The sequence below is a fragment of the Equus asinus genome, chromosome 4 (genome assembly GCF_041296235.1).
Source record: "Equus asinus isolate D_3611 breed Donkey chromosome 4, EquAss-T2T_v2, whole genome shotgun sequence".
Lineage (NCBI taxonomy): Eukaryota > Metazoa > Chordata > Mammalia > Perissodactyla > Equidae > Equus > Equus asinus.
Window position 1 is genome coordinate 138,294,307 of NC_091793.1, and position 22,015 is coordinate 138,316,321.

At 44.4% G+C, this 22,015-nt stretch overlaps 1 long non-coding RNA gene across 1 annotated transcript; it reads right to left on the minus strand.

The window, feature by feature from the left end:
* Nucleotides 1–11,594: 11,594 nt before the first annotated feature.
* LOC106828175 (uncharacterized) lies at nt 11,595–19,829 on the minus strand. Its single transcript, XR_006526665.2, has 3 exons — nt 19,790–19,829; nt 19,614–19,677; nt 11,595–15,491 (listed from the first exon to the last, which is right to left on the minus strand). It is a non-coding gene; the product is annotated as an uncharacterized lncRNA (long non-coding RNA).
* Nucleotides 19,830–22,015: the final 2,186 nt, after the last annotated feature.

Sequence of the window (22,015 nt, forward strand, 5' to 3'; positions counted from 1 at the left end):
TAATCATATCAATGACTGCTAATCCCAGGGGAAGACTGACAGATTGTTGACCTGCAAAGTACATCAGGCCACTGACTGTTTTCCATTCTCACTTATACCTTGGAAAGCTTTTGTGCTTGTATTCCAAGGTATATTAACGGACTTTTATATGCAAAAATTGCAGCATATGCCCTACATATACAAAAAAAGAATTCTCTGTGGATTTTTCCCTGAGGGAATTTACTTGTTAGCAGGGGAAATCAAGATAAGCAGAAATAATAAAATAAATGCAAAGTAGAAACTGATGAAAATTATTTGAGAGGTACAGTTAAGTGACAAATTTGGTCCAAAGAAGGAGAGTCAAGGAATGCTCCATGGAGGAAGCAACACCTGAACTGAGATTTCAGGCCAGATTTGCAGTGAGATGTGCGATCAGAGACTGGCACATCAGATATGGAGAAGCAAAATCCATGAGATGGTGTGGGGGAAGAGTGAGTTGTTCAGTCGGCTGGAATGTGGGAGTGTGAAGGAGGCGGGGCTGGAAATAGGGAGAAGTAGATGAGACTTAGACTGTCGGGAGTGGGGAGGAGTAAACAGATGAGCGATACCATGCAGACTTGGCTTCATTAAAGACTACTGGCAGCTGTGCTTCAGGGAGAGCTCTGTCTCAGCTAACGTCCCACAACAGGCTCATGGCTGAACATTAGGTTGAGCTGCTGTCAACCATCATTAGATGTGAACCAAACTTGAGTTGTAAATGCATCTTTAATTCTGTGGCTGTAGCATTCCTGATTGACTTAGACAATTAAACTTTTCACACATCAATGGTGTTGGTGTCGTGTTAGCTTTATACTGTTCACGAGCCAGACCAATAAAAAAATTAACTGTTGAGCTGGATGAAGCTCTTGAAAATGCAGGTTCAGGCATGAATGGCCTTTTTTTTTCCCTATAAAATGATGAATCTGGAAAAATCTTTAGGGCAGAGGTAGGACTCTATCCATTTACCTGTTTATAGCCATTTAAGTAAGAAGAGACCAGAGGAATGATTTGTTCAAATTTTCTTAAACCTCTGTGTCGGAGTGCAGGTTGGAGCAAGCTTCTTTTCAGTTCCCCAGGCTATGACAAACCCAACATTTGCTCTCTTCCTATTGGTGGATTTAAAGCCCTGCATCTGGTGTTGGAATGCAGGCCAGGACATCAGACGGCTTGACCATGTGACCTTCCATCATGCTGCTTATTCTGTTATCAGACAAAACCAAAACCAACCCTGAAAGCTAAAACTTGTGATCTGTGCTCAGTTAACACCAAACCCGGAGTTGGTGAAACCATCAGCAAAAGTAGGACCTCGGGCATCCTTCCAATGCTGAGTCACCTCAGAGGTTCGTGCTGTCACTCAGTCAACACTGCAGTGTTTTCAGTGCAGCTTTTGACAATACAGACTCTTGTAACCAAGTGTGGGAGTGGGAACAGAAAGAGCCAGTTGTTGGGACCTGGGGAAGGGATTCCGCTACTGAGGAAGCGAACCAAGGGAGTAGCTTTTGCATGAGATGGGCATTTGGTTCCCTACACATTTCAGTGTTCCTTATAAATATAGATTTTCTTTTTCATGTGGAGCCAATGACTGAAAATGTGGGCTACACACAAATTCATACAGCAAGAACTCCACATGTTGTGATATTGCTCAGAATATTTCTTTGATAGTTTTCCTCAGAGTACTGAGATTAAGTATAATTTTACCTCCGTGTTGTTGACTGTAGATGACAAAGGATAGTGGAAGATGTGAATACATTATGTCAATGAATACTCAATTTTACTTTTTTAACTAAATATACCTACTGTGTGCCAGGCTCTGTGCTAGACTGCAGGGTGTGCAAAGTTGAGGAAAGCATAGTCTTATTCTCAAGGAGTGTATTACAAGGGAGGCCATTAGTGAGCTTACAAGCAACATGCTATGGTGGCTTGGAGCAGAAGAATGTCTGGGAAAAGTTGATTGGAGGCAAGAGGTATGAATCTCCAAGAATCTGGGTGTCTGGGAAGATAGTGGCTCCATTCATGGAAATATGGAAGTCAAGAGGAAGAGTAGGTTTGCCTGTAAGTGTGTTGGGTTTGAAGAAGCCATGAAACATGGATGTCCTAGAGGGAGTTGGAAGCCTGACTAGAGAGAATTTGAGAGTAAGGGACGTGCAGGGTGGATGGATAACTGGATGGACATGCAGGGATAATAGCAGAAGATGTGGAGGAGATGAGATCACCAAAAAAAAAAAAAAACCCACAGGGAGAAAAAGGAAGAGCACTGGGAACTTTTAGGGGAAACTTGATCTTAAAGGGCAGGAGAAAGAAGAGGAAGCGTGTTGAGATACTGAAGGCATGGCCCTAGCAGTGAGAGAAGCTGGAGAACGCAGCTTGACGGCATCTGAGAGGAATTCAGGAAGAAGCTGAGCAACACTTAGGATTGCAATTGAGGGCTCAAGGAGGATGCGGACAGAAGAAATGGTATTTAGTGATTAGAAGGTGACCGATGCCTTTTAAGAGAGGCTTCAGCAGAATGGCGGGGGCAGAAGCCAGATTAATTATTAAAAATATGCTTAAGTATACAAACAAATTACACGGAGACCACAAATTTTCCTGTTAGGATGACTACTCTGCCCTTTAATGTCAGGGAAATAATGCAATAGCTAGAGGAAATTATTTCACAATGGATTAAGTGTTAAAAAATTGCACCATTTGGTGAGGTTATCTGAGTCTTTTCACACATGCTAACGTAAACCCTTTGTTGAGATAATGGAGGGGCTTGTCTTCCGTATTATTCACGCTTGGGAATACTACCCATGGAAACTACATAGAGCTGGGCGCTGAAGAGGGGGATGTTGGAATAGTGATGGGAAATAGCAGAGAAGAGTCCGCTTAAAGGGCTTAGCATGTGCAGCCACTTTAGTCATTGATTTTTCTCTGTCTTGGAGTGCTGATTTCTCCTCCTGACTTCTGTGCTTCTCTTTGGACCTCAAGTTTTTTCTGTAATGGTGTTTTGAGTGGTTATAGACTAAGCGATGGGATGATGGTTACACAATTACACGGCAAAACTCGCTTTTGTCTTCTTCAGGAGGATTAACCAGCCGATGATTACGGAAACAATAATAAGATTGCAACAACAATATCTTTCATTTCTATATTGCTTTCTACCTCCCAAACCCTATTTGCATACATGCTCCTATTTGAGCTCAAATCAGTTCTGTGGGGAACAGCAGAGATCTTTTGAACAGGAATAAGGGGCAGAGGGAATATGTGATTTGTTTATTGAGTCTTTCCAGCACCATTGTAAACCCTATTGCCTTTTTTTTAGGCTATTTTTCTTTGGTTAAATTGAAGATATGTAGATAGACAGTATTTCTATAACATTATTTTTTAAAAGTTTATGTGCTTATAGAGATTGGGTAATTAGATATAATCCCTGACATCTGTGAGAGTAAAACATCCAACCTTGGTACTCTGTGTAAAAGAATAAACAATGGAAACATCGTTGAAATAGAATTAGGTAATTATTTTTATTTATTGAAATCAGTACTGAAAGTGGAATGTCCCAAGACTGTAAGGGTTTAGAGGGAGGCCATTGACTTTATCTTATTCCTGAAGAGTCTTTCCCCCTTTCAATTTGACAATTCTTCTATGAAAGCTGTTGTAGTTAATGGATAGTAGTCAGAGGTATTTAGAGTTAAAGACGGGGTCTTCAGGGTTTGAGGCTAAGAGGGAGCGTTGCAGAGGAGAATCATTTATTCATGGATTCTTTCGTTCCATTAACACTGATTGGTATCATGACATGCGAGGTGTAGTGCTCTGTCTGGAATATAGAGTTGCTTTGGTGAAGGACATAAGAGGCTTTTGAGAGGAAAAGTTTCCCCTAGAAGCCGTGAAACCACCCTGGAGAGGAGTTTGTGGGCAGTTGGTGGCTGAAAGAGAGGAGAAGGGAAGGGAAGGCTGACGGCGAAATTCCTGGACAACATGAGGAGCAGGCTGCCACTGCCGACTTGCTTTCCACCAGGAATCTTGCTGAACCTTAGGAAGAAAGGCTGGTGCAAAAGGAGGATTGGAGAACTCTGAGGCAGAGCCTGGAGAGGAGGCCCTGCTGGGCTTCAGGAAATGGTTGAGGAACCGTGCTCTGGCCATTCTGCACTAAGAAAACTTTGCGATAGATTTGAAGAGGGAAAGTCAAGAGCAGCTTCTAATTGGAAACCATGAGGAAATGTAAGAATGAATCAAAGTATCTTTCCTATCATATTCCTTTAGTGAGCATTGGTGTATTTTCAAAAATTCAAAATATGTCAGGACTGGAGGGTCATGTTTTCACTAATGTGTTGATTTAATTCTTACTCAACAGAGAAAATTGCCACTTGGATCATCAACCCCAGTGTCTGCAGAATCAGATTTTTTTCCTCTCTCTGAAAGTTCTTATATAAGAACTGTCCAGAGCTAAATGAGGGGTGACAAGTTCATAGTCCAGAAGGAACATTGTGTCTCTGGGCTATCCAAACATTGATTGTCCATCCAGCCATTTAGCAGGGATTCCCTGGGAAATCTCTGGCTTCTAATGAACGGTAAAAATATGTGAATGGGGAGACTGGATTTGGAAAGCTGTCTGTATGAGGGGAAAGTGTGATGATAGAACACAGATGTGTATCCTGTGACTTGGCAGAAGTGGGATGGTGTTGACTGTGGTGACAGTTGACAGGCAGAGTCTAGGACATAATGTCTTTGAGCGACTGCTCTGAAGTTGGGTCTGTTTTTCTCCTGGTAGAGTGAGGAGTTGGGTGATACCGATTCCACACGGATAGGAAAGACACAGCCTCTCCAGAGTTCACCTGGGCTGGCTCCACTTTTGCTGATGAAGCCAGCTAGAATGGCGAGTTCTCCGGGCAGTGATCTGAGCCAGTCTGCACAGGTCTCTGATTGCTGTGAATCAGCATGTGTGAGGTTCCACAGGCCGTAAGGAACCAGAAATACTGGTTTCTACCAACTCTTGGACTCCTAAGCACTGGCGTGACTGACTGACTGTAACAACAGCTTCAAATCCTTTCTGGGAGGAGGCAGCGTTTATAAATAAATAGAAACAAACACAACTGACAAACTGAAATTTGTGGCTTTAGTTTGATGTGGTGGATGTATTCAACCTAGTCTAAGAGAGAAAGCTGGAGTCGATACATATATGCAATTACTGTTCAACATCACTAAAAAAAAATCATACACAGTGTTGAAAACTTGTAAAAATCATGTGATTAATAGAATGATTATTATAGTGTCTGCAAATGAGAATATGAAATGATAGTGAGTGGAGAAGAGTATTAGGCATTTTAATAAAACAAAATAAGAACACTCTAGTAATAGTCACTAGAATATTAAGTACTCTTTGTGTATGCTTCCAAATTCTGTTTTTAATTGTAAATAATCTAGCATTAATTATAAAATTATTCCTTCACTTCCCCCCCTGCTCAAAACTAAAAATTCTCTTTTTTAAAAAATAGCCAAAGATCTTTACAATTAATCGCCCTTATTTTAAAAAAGAAGCAGCAGCAGCTGAGTAAAACACATTTTTTTTTACATTTCAAGCAATCCTCATTTAAAAGATATTTACAAAGTTGTACATCTCTGTGTTTTTACCACTTTTTGGAATTATAAACACGTTGAGAACTCTGGGGCCTGGAGCTGGTGCTGTTTGTTTCCCTGACTGACACAGCCAAGGCGGTAGTTCCACACAGGGTACCCTGATTCCTGGGATTAGAAATACAAAGGCTGATCTGTGGGGAGAAGGAGTTTTCTGGAGGCACGTGCAGCTGCTGCTGGGGCTGCCAGCACATCACCCAACCTGACAGCAGCGCTGACATCCACACTCAGCCTTTCACTGCAGGGCAGAGAAGCAGATGTTGCTAAAGGGTCTTCTCCTTCTTAGCTGCACACAGAGGAGGGTAAAGCCAGAGGTTCCCATGGTCATTCCCATCCCAGTGGCCTCTGTCCAGGATCATTAGTTGTCAGAATCTTGAGTAAATATGAATTAACCCCTGAAAGGTACCTGGATACCTACTTTATTTTAAACATATGCACTAAGCCCTTCTTAAAGATGCTGCTCCACCCTCTCCCTTTTAATGGTGTAGAAACATGCGGATATAAGAGGGTGATTTTTCTCTTTGCATACTGTGTAGAGAGTCTCTTCCATTTCTGGAACAGATTCCATATAAATAAGAATTAGGGACCGGCCTGGTGGCGCAGCGGTTAAGTGCGCACGTTCGGCTTCTCGGCAGCCCGGGGTTCCTGGTTAGGATCCCGGGTGCAGACATGGCACCGCTTGGAACGCCATGCTGTGGTAGGCGTCCCACGTATAAAGCAGAGGAAGATGGGCATGGATGTTGGCTCAGGGCCAGTCTTCCTCAGCAAAAAGAGGAGGATTGGCAGTAGTTAGCTCAGGGCTAATCTTCCTCAAAAAAAAAAAAAAAAAAAAGAATTAAACATTGTTTTGTTATTCCCAGTACATTTAATGTCGTCTCTTAGTTTAATTGGCCTAGTCATTTCCAAATTTAACACAGTAAATGCTCAATTAAGCTTGCATAATGGGTGCCTGACTCTTGTGAAACTAGACAAAAGAGAAAAGTTCAAATCCATGTAGATTTATTCATATCATTTGTATGCCAGCCTATGCCATATTCCTTAGACTTAATCTTATCTGGTGTTTCATGAAGCTGTCAACTAACCTTCATATCATCCAGATATCTCGTTTTGGCCCACCAAATTTCAGACTTGGGTCTGTGAATATTCGCAAATATTTTCTTTAAAAATTTAGCATATGTTACCGGTTGTCTTAAAGTACTTTAATAATAATATAATGGTCTTTATTTATAACTAGAAAAATTCAGCAGTGGAAGCCAATGACTGGGAAACAACTCAACCAAGGTTCTTTTCCTGGTCTTGCCAGTGCCAGGCCGGAGGAACACAGACAGATTATGAATTTCCTGCGGGTCACATCACAGAAAAGCAGGGAGAATTTGCAAGCTGGTCCAGGAAGGGCTGTTTAAGGGGAGCTATTAGACATAGTGGCTGCTGAAGTAATTATGATAAAAACATGCTTTTAGGGGACAGTTAAATCTTTATAGCCTCAATAGGACATTCATGTGTTTCCCAACTTGTGCATTCCCCATTTGAGGAAGGCTGAATCTCTGGCTGGGAGGGCCCCCTCCCTGAATTTCAGAAGTGCCAAAATAGAAGCAGCGTCTGGCTGGGTGATTTTCCACGTTCGCGCTGCTTAAAGGAAGAAGCTCGTTCTACCGTAAACAGTTATGGGAACTGTTTGCTTTGGATGGGCTTGGCCCCCATGGGCTGAGGAAAGCCTTCTCGCTCTGGTTTCTTGCCAAGGTGGAAATTTGATGCCAAAGGCTTCCCAGTCCTGTAGAGGCATCTTCTAATTAGAATAAGTTTGGCCTGAAGAAAGTGTGTTGGGGACACCAGGGATGGTAGTAGTGGCTTGAAAATGCAGTCACTAGAAATGGTAGCTTGTGCTAACCAGTAGGACAGAGGAGAACTCATTGTCATCTCTTGAATTTTTCTTGGATCTTTTTTTTTTTTTTTTTTTTTTTTTTTTAGTGAGGAAGACTCCCCCTGAGCTAACGTCTGCTGCCAATCTTCCTCTTTTTTTTTGCTTGAGGAAGATTGTGCCTGAGCTGACAACTGTGCCAGTCTTCCTCTATTTTGTACGTGGGTCGCTGCTATAGCATGGCTGATGAGTGGCGTAGGTCTGCACCTGGGATCTGAACCTGCGAACCCCGGGGCCCCTGAAGCAGAGGGCGCTGAACTTAACCACTTTGCCATGGGCCAGCCGTCTTGGATCTGTTTTCGCCCCGTCGCTGATTAGAGAAGGCCCTCTCCTGAGACCACACTGTACATCTGTGGAAGTCTTTGGGATCCTTACACTCCCTGACCTCTGTTAAACCTAGAGGATAAGCATTCTGGACGGTGTAGTGCAGTCATGAGCTCCAAATGGGTCTACAAAGGTGAGTTGGGTGTGGCGGCTAGAAGCCAGTTTTCATTCTAGTCATTCCATTCCTTACCATTCTCAGAGTGGATGATCCCCATAGAGCTGTGATTCTAACCACAGGCTCTGGAGGCAAACTGCCTTGAGTTTGAACCCTGCCTCTACCAATTATTTGACTTGTGACCTTGGACAAATTGCCTAAGTTCGCTGTGCCTCTTTCTTCGCCTCTGTAAAATGGGGATTGTCACGAGGTCTCAATAAGTTAACACAGGTGAAGCACTTAGAATAAAACCTAGCACCAAGTAAGTGCTCAGTAAACATTAACTACTTTTACTTTCTCCTTCTCCTGAAATTACAGGTGAGGCCAATTGCCTACTGACTCATCGTCCAGCTTGATGGTTATAGTTGGAGAGGGAATTATAGGAGAGTGAGAAGTGTGAGGATGTGCCATCTGCCCACCTTAACTCCTGTGTGTACCTATATCTGTGCACAAAAGCAAAATCGGGCCCATTGAATGCTCAAACATTTATGAACACTTCTCTCAGAAGTGACCTTTCTGGCTTTTATGCTATTAGGCAAATCACTTCTGTTTTTAACATCGTTCTGTCCTTTTGGTGGTTGAATTCAAGCCAGGCTTATTATAGCCTACTCTTATCCAGAGGTTGCTATGTGACGATCCTATAAGGCTACTGACAATGATCTGTCATTTCTACACACAAATCGTGGTTGACCAAATCCAGATATTCTCTCAGGTGTGGGGTAGAACCTCTAAAATACTACATTGAAAGTGAAAGGTGGGGCATTTACAAGTAGCAGTTTATTGTATGACCATTTCCTATGTCCCAGCCTCCTCTGACCTCAGCTGCTTTTTAAAGCAACTGATCCACACCTCCTGTTATGAGCCATATCCCCGTCCCTCCCCCACGCAGCTCCACTAGCCACTCCCTGTCTTGCATCCTGGCTGCCTTCTGTCGCACAGTCTTGCGGATCACGGTAACCAAATCCAGTGTTCTCTTGTTACTCCCTCTGTCAAGGACTCTGCAGTCGCTGGTGTTTGTGTGTTTAATATGCTAGGCACATATTCACTTATTTATTTATTCATCCATCCATCCATCAGGCATTTATTAAGGTCCACTGTATACTAGACCTTGTGGTAGGCATTAGAGATGCAAAGATGACCCAAGTTCTGTATAGCAGGGACCATAGCTTAGTCTCTAGAGGAGAAGAGAAACACAGATGGATCACGATAGAAGTAGGAAAATGGTGTGCGGTAATGGTTAGAGACGTGGACTTTGAGCCTAAGTGCTTGGGTTCAAATTCTTGCTCTGCCACTTCCTGTCTGTATGACCTTGGATAAGTTACTCAACTTGACTATCTCTCGTTTCCTTATTTGTAACATGGGGAGCGTCTTTGTACCTACCTCACAGGGTTGTTGTAGGAGTTAATGCTTATGAAATGTGTAGGAGTGTGCCTGAAATGGAGCGAGTGCTGTATAAGCGTTTGTTAGGTAAATAAGTGCCCCAATAGAGATATGCACAGGTATACAGGAGCAGCTGGTCCCATTAGCAAGGTTGAAATTTTGTTTCCACTCAGCCCTGATCCAGATTTGAGGACCTCTTCCAACTCAAGAGAACGGAAAGCGAGGCAGGCCAGAGTTCGGCTGTTGAACGTCAGGACCACTCTTAGCACAGATCTTGTACTTTATTTCCAGAAATGAGAATTTTGCCCTGTTCCTTGGACTAAACTTCTGCCTTGTATCTTTGTCGTAGTGACTGAGTCTTCGTCCTATTTTCCTGCATCCTTAGTCTCTGCTTTACTTTCTTGTCAACCCCTCAGTTCTTCTGGAGCAGAGATTCTGCCTTGATCTTGCCTCTCTGCCCTTGAGCTCCATTCTCCAAGCAGGGTTCCACCTACCAGCTGCCAGACCTTCCCGCTGCCTGCATTTCTGAACATTACTCGCCCTGAGATTCCCATTGCTATGCTGCTTCCACTTGTCCCGCCGCCCACCTATTATCTTCCTCTCCAGACGCCGTGCCCTGCGCACGTGGTCGGCCTTTCCTCAGTGCCTGTTTCCCAAGCGTCTGCCTGGCCTTCAAGGCAAGTGTTTAGTCTCTGGTTTTGTCATCTCCTTTAAGCTGTTCTGCCACCACCTGATCTTCCTTGGTGGTGGAAAGAAGCTGGGAAGAAGGAAGGGCGAGTCAGACATTTGCTGTGTTGCTCATGAGGTGACTCAACACACGTGGCAGGCTCGGAGGGATTTTTGGAGTGTGTGTCTCTGGAGGGAGCTGTGATACAGGACTGTGCGTAGACACAGGTGTGCTTGGGAGCGGGGCTCTACACCAAGTTTGCCTTGGGGACTTTCTCTTCTTGACGCCCAAATTAAGGACATTGCTCTACTATTTCTCTCCCTGAATAACCAGTCTTGCCCCATTACAGTCATGCATGTTGTCCCACCACTCCTCAGTTAATGAAGCCGCAGAATGGTGCTCAGGTGCTTGATGTCGGTTCTTCCTACGTATCTTTCATTCTTAGTGTTTGCACGCAGGCTCAACATTCCTGGAAGCATGGTGTCCCCTCTGTTCTCTCCCCCATCCCCATTTTGGCTTCCCCAGAGTTTTCCAAAACTTGGCTATAGTTTATATGTCATCCCAGAGAATTTTTCTTTCCTTGGATTCACTTCTGTTGAATGTGGCCACTTCCTTCTTGAATAAGGAAATCCAGTCCTCTCCATTAAGATAATAACCTCAAAGCTCCATTACTGACGAGGGGGTCGTGAAACGGAGGTGACAGTGGGAGGGAGATAAAGGGCATGCTACAATTCCCTGCTTTTAGTCACATAATTTCCATTAGGCCCCATGTAGCTGCCTAATTTCCATTAGGCACCTGCTGATTTCTTTTAGCTCCACTCACAGAAGACACTCCTATTTTCCCTTCAGTTCTTTTTGGTACTTAGATTTAATTGAAAACGTAATTATAAGTGCTAGGAGTCATCTGCAGAGTATTTCTCATTTGTGAGTTATTTTATTATCCATTTTTATGGTATGCATTTATTTTCTTGATTGAAATAATTTTCATTTTAAACAGCATCTGACATTTGTGAGGGTTTTAAAGCACGTTCACATATGTTATCTCATTAATTCTCACAACAGCCCTGTGAGGTAGGCAGAACTGTTATCACTTGTATGCTGCAGATGAAGAAAGCCAGCCCTGAGGGTCTAGTGGTTAAGATTCAGCGCTCTCACCGCTGTGGCCTGGGTCCGTGTCCTGGTCAGGGAACCACACCATCTGCCTGTCGGTTGTCAGACTGCGCTGGCTGCATGTTACTGTGATGTGGTGCTTATGCCACTGATGTTTCAGGTGCCAGCAGTGTCGCCCATGGGAACAGGTTTCAGCGGAGTTTCCAGACTAGATATGCTGGCCACCCACTTCTGAAAAAATTGGCCATGAAAACTCTGTGGATAGCAGGAAGCATTGTCTGATAGAGCGCCGGAAGGGGAGAGGATGGCACAAAAAGACCAGGCAGGGTTCCTTCCACTCTGCTCTACACGGAGTCACAAGGCTGTACACAGGATCACTAGGAGTCAGAGTCGACTTCATGGCACTAGCAACAACAACAGATGAAGAAATAATGACACAGAAATTTTAGGAGGATGAAGTAAAAAGTGCAGTGGGGAAAAAAGTGCATTGGACGCAGAGTCTGAAGATCCAGCGCTGCTTGCAGCTGTGGCACCTTCGATCACTGCACTGTTGACTACTGCACCATTGACTATGGCACTGTTGACTACTGCAGTGTTGACTGCTGCACTGTTGACTGCTGCACTGTTGATTATTGCGCTATTGATTACAGCACTGTTGATTACAGCACTGTTGACTGCTGCACTCTTGATTATTGCACTATTGATTATGGCACTGTTGATTACAGCACTGTTGACTACTGCACTGTTGGCTGCTGCACTGTTGGCTGCTGCACTGTTGATTACTGTACTATTGGCTGCTGCACTGATGACCACTGCACTGTTGATTACTGCACTGTTGATTACTGACCATCTGCCTCTAGGCAAGTCACTTAATCTCCCCAAGCCTGAGTTTCTTCATCTGAAAAGTGAGAGACTTGGGTTTGATGCTCCGCAGGCTTCCTTCTGGTTCTAAGTCTGGATGACATTTGGTTAAACAGGCATATTCATATTTACCTCCCCTACTCAACCTCTGACAGCTGAGGAATATGAACACACAGACACATACATCAAGTACTTGAGGCCAGCAGTCCCGAAGTGAGAGGTGTCGCTGGCTGTGAGAACAAGGGACCTGGGGATGTAGGAAGACGGTTTGTTCTTGAAAAGGTGTAATATTCATTCCAGATAGAGTGAGGTGGTGGGTCCGGACTGGGACAGTGTTTGGTCCAATTCACTGCAAATTTGGAGGAATTATAGGATGGGAGAAGGTTGGAAAGTATCTTGTTTTAGGGGAGAAGCAAACTAGACATCAATTACACAGTTTAACCGTGTGATGGTTAATAGAAACACGGTAACCATTAGAATTTTTTCAATACATTTTTTAAGAGCAGGTTTAGGTTCACAGCAAAACTGAGAGGAAAGTAGAGATTTCCCAGATACCCTCTCCTCCACACATGCATAACTTCCCAACTATCAACGTAACCATTAGAATTTTGGGAAAAAAACCTCTCAAAGTATGACTACTTCTATAAAAGCAAAACTGTGACATGCCTTTTGAGAAAACAAAGGATTTATTAATCTTTGCATAAGAATCCTGCGTAACCTTTTGGGAAGGGGAACCTTTCTCTTCCTCTCATTGTGTTATGTACAATGTTATGGCACTAATATGTAGTCAAAAAAAAGGGTGTGACCACAAGCATATCTGTTTTGCAACACATAATCTTGAAGGATTTCAATTCTAGTGCTTACACGGTGCGGCGTGTGTATGTGTGCTTATGTGTTACTACATTTTTAATAGCTCAGATGCTTTTTCTGGTTGTATAATACAACTCACCAGTATCTGCTAGATCATGATCTTGTCTTGATCACTGGTAATCGCTGACAGAAGCATGGCAGCATCGTCGTAATACTTCCTAACTGATGAGGTAGGTGAGGTGAGCTCAGGGAGGGCAAGGAGCCTGCCTATGTTGTTCACCCTTGTCACCTGAGTGCCCAGCCATTGTAGACCCTCAATGAAACTGTGATTGAATAAAGCATATTCCTCCTCAAACTATACTCACAACGATTGGAATCATCAACAGTGGAAACAGCTGCACGATGCTGTGAGGGAACCACTTGCTGTGTGAGGCTGAGCTCCCAGGGTTGCATCAGCACCTTCAATGATGGGATACAGTGAATATCATTCCTCTCTCTCTGAGATCACAAAACAGTGGAGTGTCCCTGGTCTTTCAACAGACAGTGACGGTTTCTGTAGCTGTGGGGGCAGGGATTTCTACGTCTGCTGAAAATTTTGAAAAGCAAATAGCCCATGTGAAGGTTGGCAAGGACACTATATGCATCTTGATTCCTCTTAGAGCCTGGGAAAGGACCCAGTGTAAAATGACTAGATGGGACTTTCCTGTGGTCTCAGGTTGAGACCCCAAAGCAGAGCATAGTGTACCTCCATGTTCTGTGGAGAGGGGCTGGACCAACACCAGGGCTTGCTAAGAGGAGCCCCAAACTGTTCCTATGACCTGGGGTCCCTCACCCAACTCCAACAAGAGAGTTCTTGGGAGAATTGTTTTTAATAACAGCTTTATTGAAATATAATTCACATACTATCAAATTCATCCTTTTAAAGTATACACTTCAATGGTTTAAAAACAGAGTATTCTCAGAGTTGTGTAACCATCACAACTATCAAATTTTAGAACATTTTTTTTACCACCCCCCAAAGAAACCTGTACTTATTAGCAGTGACACCCCATCTCTCCTTCTCCCAGCCCCTGGCAATCACTAACCTGCTTTCCATCTCTGTGGATTTGCCTGTTATGAACATTTCATTTAAATGGATTCATACAACACGTGGCCTTTTGTGTCTGGCTTCTTTTAGTTACCATAATGTACGCAAGGTTCATCCATGTTGTAGCATGTATCAGAACTTCACTTCTATTTATGGCTGAATAATTGTCCATTGTATGTCTATAGCACATTCTGTTTATCCATTCATCTGTTGATGGACATTTGACTTGTTTCCACTTTTATCAGTGATGCTGCTAGGAACACACATATACATGTTTTTGTGTGGTCTTGGGGAATTTGACCTCTGTTCTCTGGAGTTTGTGAGCACTGGGTATGGAGTCTGCTCCTTGCCTAGACATGAGGCTGGCTGAAGCCACCCCTCATAGCAAAGAGAAGAGAGGAGGTTGTAGACGAAGTAAGCTACAATTCCGTAGTAAGCAGGGTAAGGATTGTGTTTCATGAGAAATAAAGTGGACAGCATGGGAGACATAACCATCTTGAAAAGACTCTCCCACAAATCCTGTCCGTGTGGGATTACTATCTGAGCAAGAGCTAAGGGAGAATCATGAGTGGTCAACAGGAGAATACATCATCCACTTCAGGGGAGAGGAAGGTGCTGGAGATCCCCAGTGGGGGCTGAGGGTTTTCCTAAAGAACACACGTAAGTTCCCATAGGAGAGAGTCAGCCAGCATTTGAACATCTGTCTCACAGAGGACACCAATGGCCAAATAAAATAGCACCAGCTAAATAATGAAATAGTGTAAATTGCTTTTTCCTTCTCCTTTTTCCTCCACCCTTCAACTGGAGAGGAACAACAAACAAGATTGGGGTGTGGCTGGAAGAAGAAGTGTGCCCCACTTCCCTACTGTAGGTTCCTGGGACCTATTAAGACCTATCCTAGAACGTAGGGGAGGAAGATTGAAAGAAGAGGAAAGTATCAAGTCTGTATATTCGAGAAGACTGAACCCATATAATACCTTGAAATAAGACTGTTCTAAAAGTAAAAAGCAACTGGAAAAGTTACGCACTTTGCTCAGGATACTGTCTAGAGTCAGGAAAAGGAAATCTGACACAGCCGGTTTGAAGCACAAGAATGGGAAAAAAATGAAATAAGGCTATTTCCTGATTGCACCCTACAGAGTCCAGCCCAACTAACACGCATGTTTTTGTCAGAGTAAAGCTATCTCTGAATTTGGACTGCTTGGGACTTCTTTGGGTCCCAGAATTGTGCTGGAGACGCTTTGCTGTGGTGGGCGGTGGTCTCCACCAGTGGGGCTGTGAAGCGAAGGGCTTTGCCTCCCCCATCACAAGAGTGGGTGCATGAGTAGCCTGACCAGTTAGGATTACCTGTTTCCAGGTGACAGTGATGGGTCCAGAGGTGGGCACGTGACCCAAATGGAGCCAAGCAGAGTCGCTGTCCAGAGAGGGGTGGGAATGTTGGAAGTCTTTCTCCTCCGGAGATCATGAACTGTAACCACCACACGAACGTGTGGCTGCCAGGAGCTTCTTTCCCTCCATGTGAAGAGAGCTTGCTGAGAATGAAGCCAATCTAGAGAGCAGAGAGTTGACAGACAGAGACCATCTGATTCCTGATTACACTGTTTGATGAAAACAAATCTTTTAAAATTCCGGACCCTTGGTACCTGGAGTTGAGTTAATCATATCCCTAAATTCTTGGCATACGTCACTATCGGTCTGTAAAGATGCCTCCCATGTTAAAAATTATTGTTCTCCTTCATCCTCTATCCCTTCTCCCATTCCCCTCCTATTACAGGCACCTGCTTAAATGTATTTATACAGTTTTCAAAGGTCCACACATATCAAAGAACATGTATGGACATGATTTGTGTATATGTGTTTTTACTGTAAATTAATGGCATTGTATTATAGATTTCACTGTTTCTTCCTTTTTTTTTTTTAAACCCAATACTATGTTTTTAAGGTCTAACCGCCTTACTGTCTGTAACTCATCGACCTGACTATGGCTAGGCCTTCTAGGTTCACTCATGCTCCCTGCTCCATAAACAGTGCCGCCGTTGACATCTTCATCTTCATCCATGTCTGAGGTATACCCAGGAGTGGAATTGCTGAAAAGAACTTCTGATATTTCAGTCTACGTATACTAATAAATTATCTTTTTCGCTTAAGCCACGTGGCAATGGGTTTGTGTCACTTGCAACCAAAGGACTCCCGCCTAATCCTTGCCTGTTGGAGGTGAGGGCACCTTGTCCCTCTGCCTGGCCTCCTCTAATTCCCTTTGGAGAGGGCACAGATGAAGGAGCATCTTTGATGTCCCTTCAGCATCCTCCATCCACACTTTCAGACTCAGTTATCGGCTTCTCCTCTGGAAAAAATCTCATCGCTCCCGTTTCACACGATGGAAAGTGTGAAAAAGTATTTTAATTAAAAAAAAATCCATGTTCAATGCTCAGAACATAGAAAAATGTTTTCAAACTTTGGAACTGCAATCCTTAAACTCTCTAGAAATGGAAATGTCTCTTAATGCTAAAAATACTTACCAGATCAATCATCTTAACAATAAAATCGTATTTAAACAATCTCTTCTCACCACAGGAATGCTAGTTACGAGACCTTGGTTAGGGAGATTTCCTTCTGTGGTACATAGATCTTTCTCCAAGTGTTTTTGTTTACTGAACATTTGGGGACTTCTCAGAAGTCTTCCTGTCGCACACTGCAGCAGAAACCCTCATTCAAGACACAAAGGTCAGCTGAAGTAGCTGAAGGATGATGGAATAGCATTCTAGTCCTTGACAATGCGCTGATACCAGAAGGATGGAATTCAACAGAGGTAAATTCAACGGACATTAATATAAGACTATTCATTGATGTTAACTGTGACATTAAATAAACTCAGGAAAGGGTAGCGCTGGTTTGACAGCAGTTCATGTGAAAGAAACAAAGGTGTTCGGTGAACTTAACTGAATGTGTAGCGAGGTCTGAAGAGGCTGTTAGAAGCACCAATGCAATCTGAGGCACCGTAATCCGAGTGTTGTACTGTGTTCAGCCTGGGAAGCAGAGCAACATCGCATCCTTCTCCTTTGCCGGTTTTTAGCGTCTCTGGGGTGTTATTCTGAGCACCAAGCTTAAAAGAGACAGTGACAAATGGGAAGCTTCTGGATGAGGACAATTGGCATGGAAAAGAAATCCAGAAATGGTCATGCCGGCAAACACCAAGGGAATGCCAGGTGTCTTCCAATATTTGGAGGGCTTGCATGTCAGTAGTAGCAACACCTTACGTGATATATAGCACCTCACAATTTTCACAGCTCTTTCATTTTTATTATTTAATTGATTCTTATACTAGCCTTGTGAGGTAGAACGGCATATGTTGCTCTCATTTCATAAACGAGGAAACTGAGGCTCCAAGAGGTTAACTTCACTTTGCTCAACACAGCAGGGCAGGTGAAAGGAGACACTGGGGCTAGAACGCAGGTCTCCTTACTTGTGTTTAGTGCTCTTTCCATCACCTTAAGTAACTGAAACCTGAAGCCTTCCACATTCCGTGCTCTTGTGGAAGGCAAACCTTGGACTGATGGATGTCAGTGAACCAGAAGGCCTTAAATGCAATATAAGGAAGATTTTAAAAAAACCATTAAGAGCTTTCCAACAATGGAAGGGGTGGCCCCTCAAAGTCATGAACTCTGTCTCGGATGCTGTTCCAGGGGAGATCTGAGCATAGTCCTTCAGGCACATTGTAGAAAACATTCCTGTACGGAAAAAGACATTGGACAATCTTCTTTGTTTCCGTAACCGTTACTTTATTTGTATTGGATTAGGAAAGGAATAAACATGTAGATGTTCTGACAGCCTGCTACGTTTTCATCTGTCAGTTCGCTAATAGAGCTGAGGTCTGAAAATAAAATTCCATTTGAAAAAGTATTATTCAGGCAGATAAGTGAGTCATCGACGTATCGGTGTCAGTCTTATTTCTGTTTATCCACTGATCATGAGTACATCGGGGTCGATGTCTCTCACACTTCAGCATTTCCCTTAATACCAGGAACACGCAGAGATGAAAGAGTAAGAGAATAATCATGAAAAATTAGGCCCTGGGAACTGAGCTGACCCTGCTGAGGGCCGAGGCCAAGTCACTTCAGAGGCTCACAAAATGCGATGTTTGTGCAGTCTGAAGGATCTTTATTCTACTGTGTGTCTGGAGCTTATGACAGGATAGAGGTTAGTAACTATGGAGACCGGAGTGACTTATTTACCATGGAGGAGGGTTAGCACTGACAGAATGAGAACAGTCTTCCTCATGCAAACAGAGTGTCTGCCTGTCCTTTATTCAGGGGAGCTGCGGAAACAAGATGGATTAAGGGAGCTGAGCAATCTGAGGAAATATTTTAAATTTTAAAAGGCGCTTAAGAGCAAAAGGGAGAAAGAAGGGCTTGAAGACGTGTGGGGACTGCTGTGCCTCCCCACTGCCCAGTCTCTGCGTGTCCCGTTTCTCCTTTTGGAATGCCCTCCCCCACCCAGAACGATGATCTTCCCCGGCTTGCCCCACCAGTCCAAAGCCTCCCTATGGAAGTAACCTGCATCGATCCCTCCCTCCCCTGACGGGCTGTCAGCCAGTTTCTGCACCGTGCCTATTTGCAGTGGGTTACATGGGACTGAACATTTTTATCATCGTCCCCAGGGTTGTCCCTCGTGTCCCACATGCATTTTGTGTTCTACTGAAGAATGTCTGGCCTCGGGGTTAAGTAGGGGCTGAAATCCAGCCCATGCTGCTTTCTCCAGGCCAAAAGCCAGCCGAGAGGAAGGGGTGCCTTTCAGGGTCTCACAGACGTCAGCTGGACTGGTGGGGCCCTGGTTGTCCACGTGTACCCTTGTGTTCACCACGTCTTGCCAGTGAGTCATGTACCCTTGAGGGCAGGCTCTGTCAGATCTACTTCTGCGGTCCCCAGAGCACCTAGCCTCAGATACGCCATCTCCTACTCGACTTGCACAGAGACAAGGAAGACAAGGCGGCCTTACCCCAGGACAGGAAGCACAGAGAAGATGGTCAACAAAAGGGAGAGAAGGGAGAAGCCCTGGGGAGAGAAAGCGGAAGCAGAAGAGCTCGCAAATGCGGACGCCGTTTCTCCTTCCTGCTTTTTCTCTTGTGCTTTGGGGCAGACCGATTTCCCGTGGCATTTCTGCCGCTAATACTCCAGCTCTGTCCAAGGGCCGTTGAACACGTGAACAAGGGCTGCCACAGGCCGAGGTGTTAGCCGTGTCTGACCTGCTGCTTGCCAGGCCTGGGCTGGACGTCTGAGCAATGAGGCCCAGGCCCAGCTCCATCTGGAGTCACGAGAGGGAAGCAACAGGGATCTGCGGGAGATGAGCTAGCATATTCCCCAGATCCTGTGGGAAAGCCCCAAGAAAATCCACCCCATCCCAAACACCCTCCCTCTTCACTTTTCAGAAGGAAGTTGCCCTTTGTCATCACTCAGGTGCAGCTGTGTCTTCTGCAAACCAGGTTTCCTGGTGGGACTTACCTCCGACTCCCACGTCAGTCAGGCCTGCCTGACCTGTTTACATGTAACTTCGCTCTTCTCAGAGTCAGTGTAAATTGTGCACGTGAATTAAGAAGAAATCACACACTGCTTCATTGTTTCCTCCCCTAAAAGTCCCTACCTCAAACCCCAAACCAGAAATACCATCAACTCACCAGTCTTGAGGAAGCCACCGCAGGAGCTAGGTACGCCCGAGGAGTGACCGCAGCCACATGCCAGCTGCAAAAAGAAACAAGGGAAAAATCCTCGTTGAAAGTATGGAAGTCTAAGAGTTGCTTTGTCTTTTTAAGCAGTAAGGAAACTGGATCCATTTACTATAGACAGGACTCACCCACTGGGATGGGTTTCGGATGATCAGAGGCAGCAGAAAGGGCTGTGGTTGCTCTGAGGCATAATAGAGTTCCCTCCCTCTGTGACATAAGCACAGACCACATTAGCTAATGTCTTTCCCATCTGGCTAGAAGTAACACAAATAAAACCATGGTTGATGCAGCATGAACAGACAGAATTTTTACTGAACAGTAAAAAAAAGCCTCACATGAAAACTCTGTGTCCTCAAATAGACCCTTTGTGTGTAAATATGCCCTGATATCCATAAACAACAAAATGAAGAGCCCTTGAAGGAGATGTTGCAAAAACTGTCCCATGTCTACCCATTAGCAACAACCCAAGAGTTTTGCTGTGTGGTCTGGGATGGCAAAGGGATCCTTTCAGCTCAGTGGCTTTCCTCTGTGTAGATCTGGACAAAGTAGACTTCCGGGACCCTGGAAAAATCATTCAATGTCTTCAGACTTCACTTAACTCATCTGTGAAATGGGGATTAATGCGCTACCATCTGGGGCCACTGTGAGGCTTAAATGAGACACTCCCTGTAAAACAGGTGTTTAGTGTGGTGCCTGGAACACAGGGCTCGAAAAACACTTGCTGTCATTGCAGTTTAGCACGATGGTTAAGCACATAGACTCTAGCACCAGCGGGTCTGTCTTTGGATCCTGCCTTTACTATTTAGTGGCTGTGCAACCTTTGGCAAGTTACTCAACCTCTCTGCTCCTCTGTTTCCTCAACTGTAAAATGAGGAAAAGACTACCAACTACCTTGCAGGGTTAAGTGAAGTAAGCTCTTAGAAGACTGCCAGGCAGACAGTGAGCACCATGCAAAATGGTGATAATATTCACTATTCAATAAAGAGACCTTGTTGACGAGATGCATCTGCTAACTTGTCCCCAATCTCTACCCCCGATCTTGGAATTCTTAGGCTGCGTAACTCATCCTCTCTTTTTAAATTTGAGCTACTAGAAAAGGCTCAATTCACAAAACCTGTGGGGCACCATTCCGTCTTTCCCAGGGTCTGAGCAGGAACACATCCAGTGGTGAGAGTGGTAGATCCAGACACCTTAGCTGTTCGTGAGCCTGGGTAGCTCCTGTCTCCTTCCCCCTCTCGGCCCAGGGATGGCCCAAGGATCTGGAGGGCCCGCTGAAACACCAGCACCTCAGGTGAGCCCAGGTTCTTGAGATCGACTCAAAGGCCCGGGAGCACTCCAGACTATGGAGCAGACAGAACTGCCAGCTCCCTCTGCCACCCAGCCTGGCCTTTGGTTAACTCCACAGTCCAGGGAGATCCAATCCGCCTGGGGTGGGATGGACCGATAAAGACTTCCAGCCCGGAGTTTCATCCGGGGGGAGAGAAAGTCTAGCTATTTCCCAGCAGCGTAGCAGGGTGTTAGCACCTAGGTTTTCTCAGCTAAATTGCATCATCGACATACAGTTTCTATTTGCTATTTCTTTCACACAGAAACTCAATCTTAAAAACCTCTAGATCTTTCTGTTCGTGGTCTGTAGGAAAGCCGGCACTAGCCAGGAGGGAGAGTCTGGTGAGAACAAACAGGAGTCGGTTCCAGGCAGCACAGTCAATGTGCAGGAAGGGAAATGGACTCTTAATGAGAATCTACTCCGTCAGCCAGTCACTTTAGGTGCCATATCTCTCTGAACCCTTACAAGAGCCCTGGGAGGAAGGTGCCATGACTAGCCCCATTTGATGAACGAGGATGTTGAGTCTGACAGGTGACAAAGCATTACACTGACAGTAACGTGGTTTGGAATCAAATCCCATTCTGTCTGATTTCAAAGCCTGGGCACGTGGTTGAAAATGTCCAGTCTTCTCTCTCTGACACATTCCTTTTAGGGTTTCCTCTATTCCTTATCCCATTCTTTTCAAAACCTCTGCCAGAAAAGGAATTTACCAAAGACATTTAAATCTTTGTGTGAATTTAAATCAACATGTCACAACACCAAGGAGATAGTCTCATTTTAGGGTGCTTCACCAATTCTGAAATAAAAGGCTTTATTTCATTGAAGGAATTTGGGGTATTATCCAGTACTTTGGGAACACTACTCCTGACATAATATAATTCTCACTCTAAGGCTGGCCTTGCTAATAATAGTAGCAACAACAATTATAATGACACTGAGGGCAACAACCATGCAATGGCCTGTGCTGGGGTATCGCGTGCTATGCCCTTTATGCAAATCATCTCATTTAATCCTCACCACAACTCTT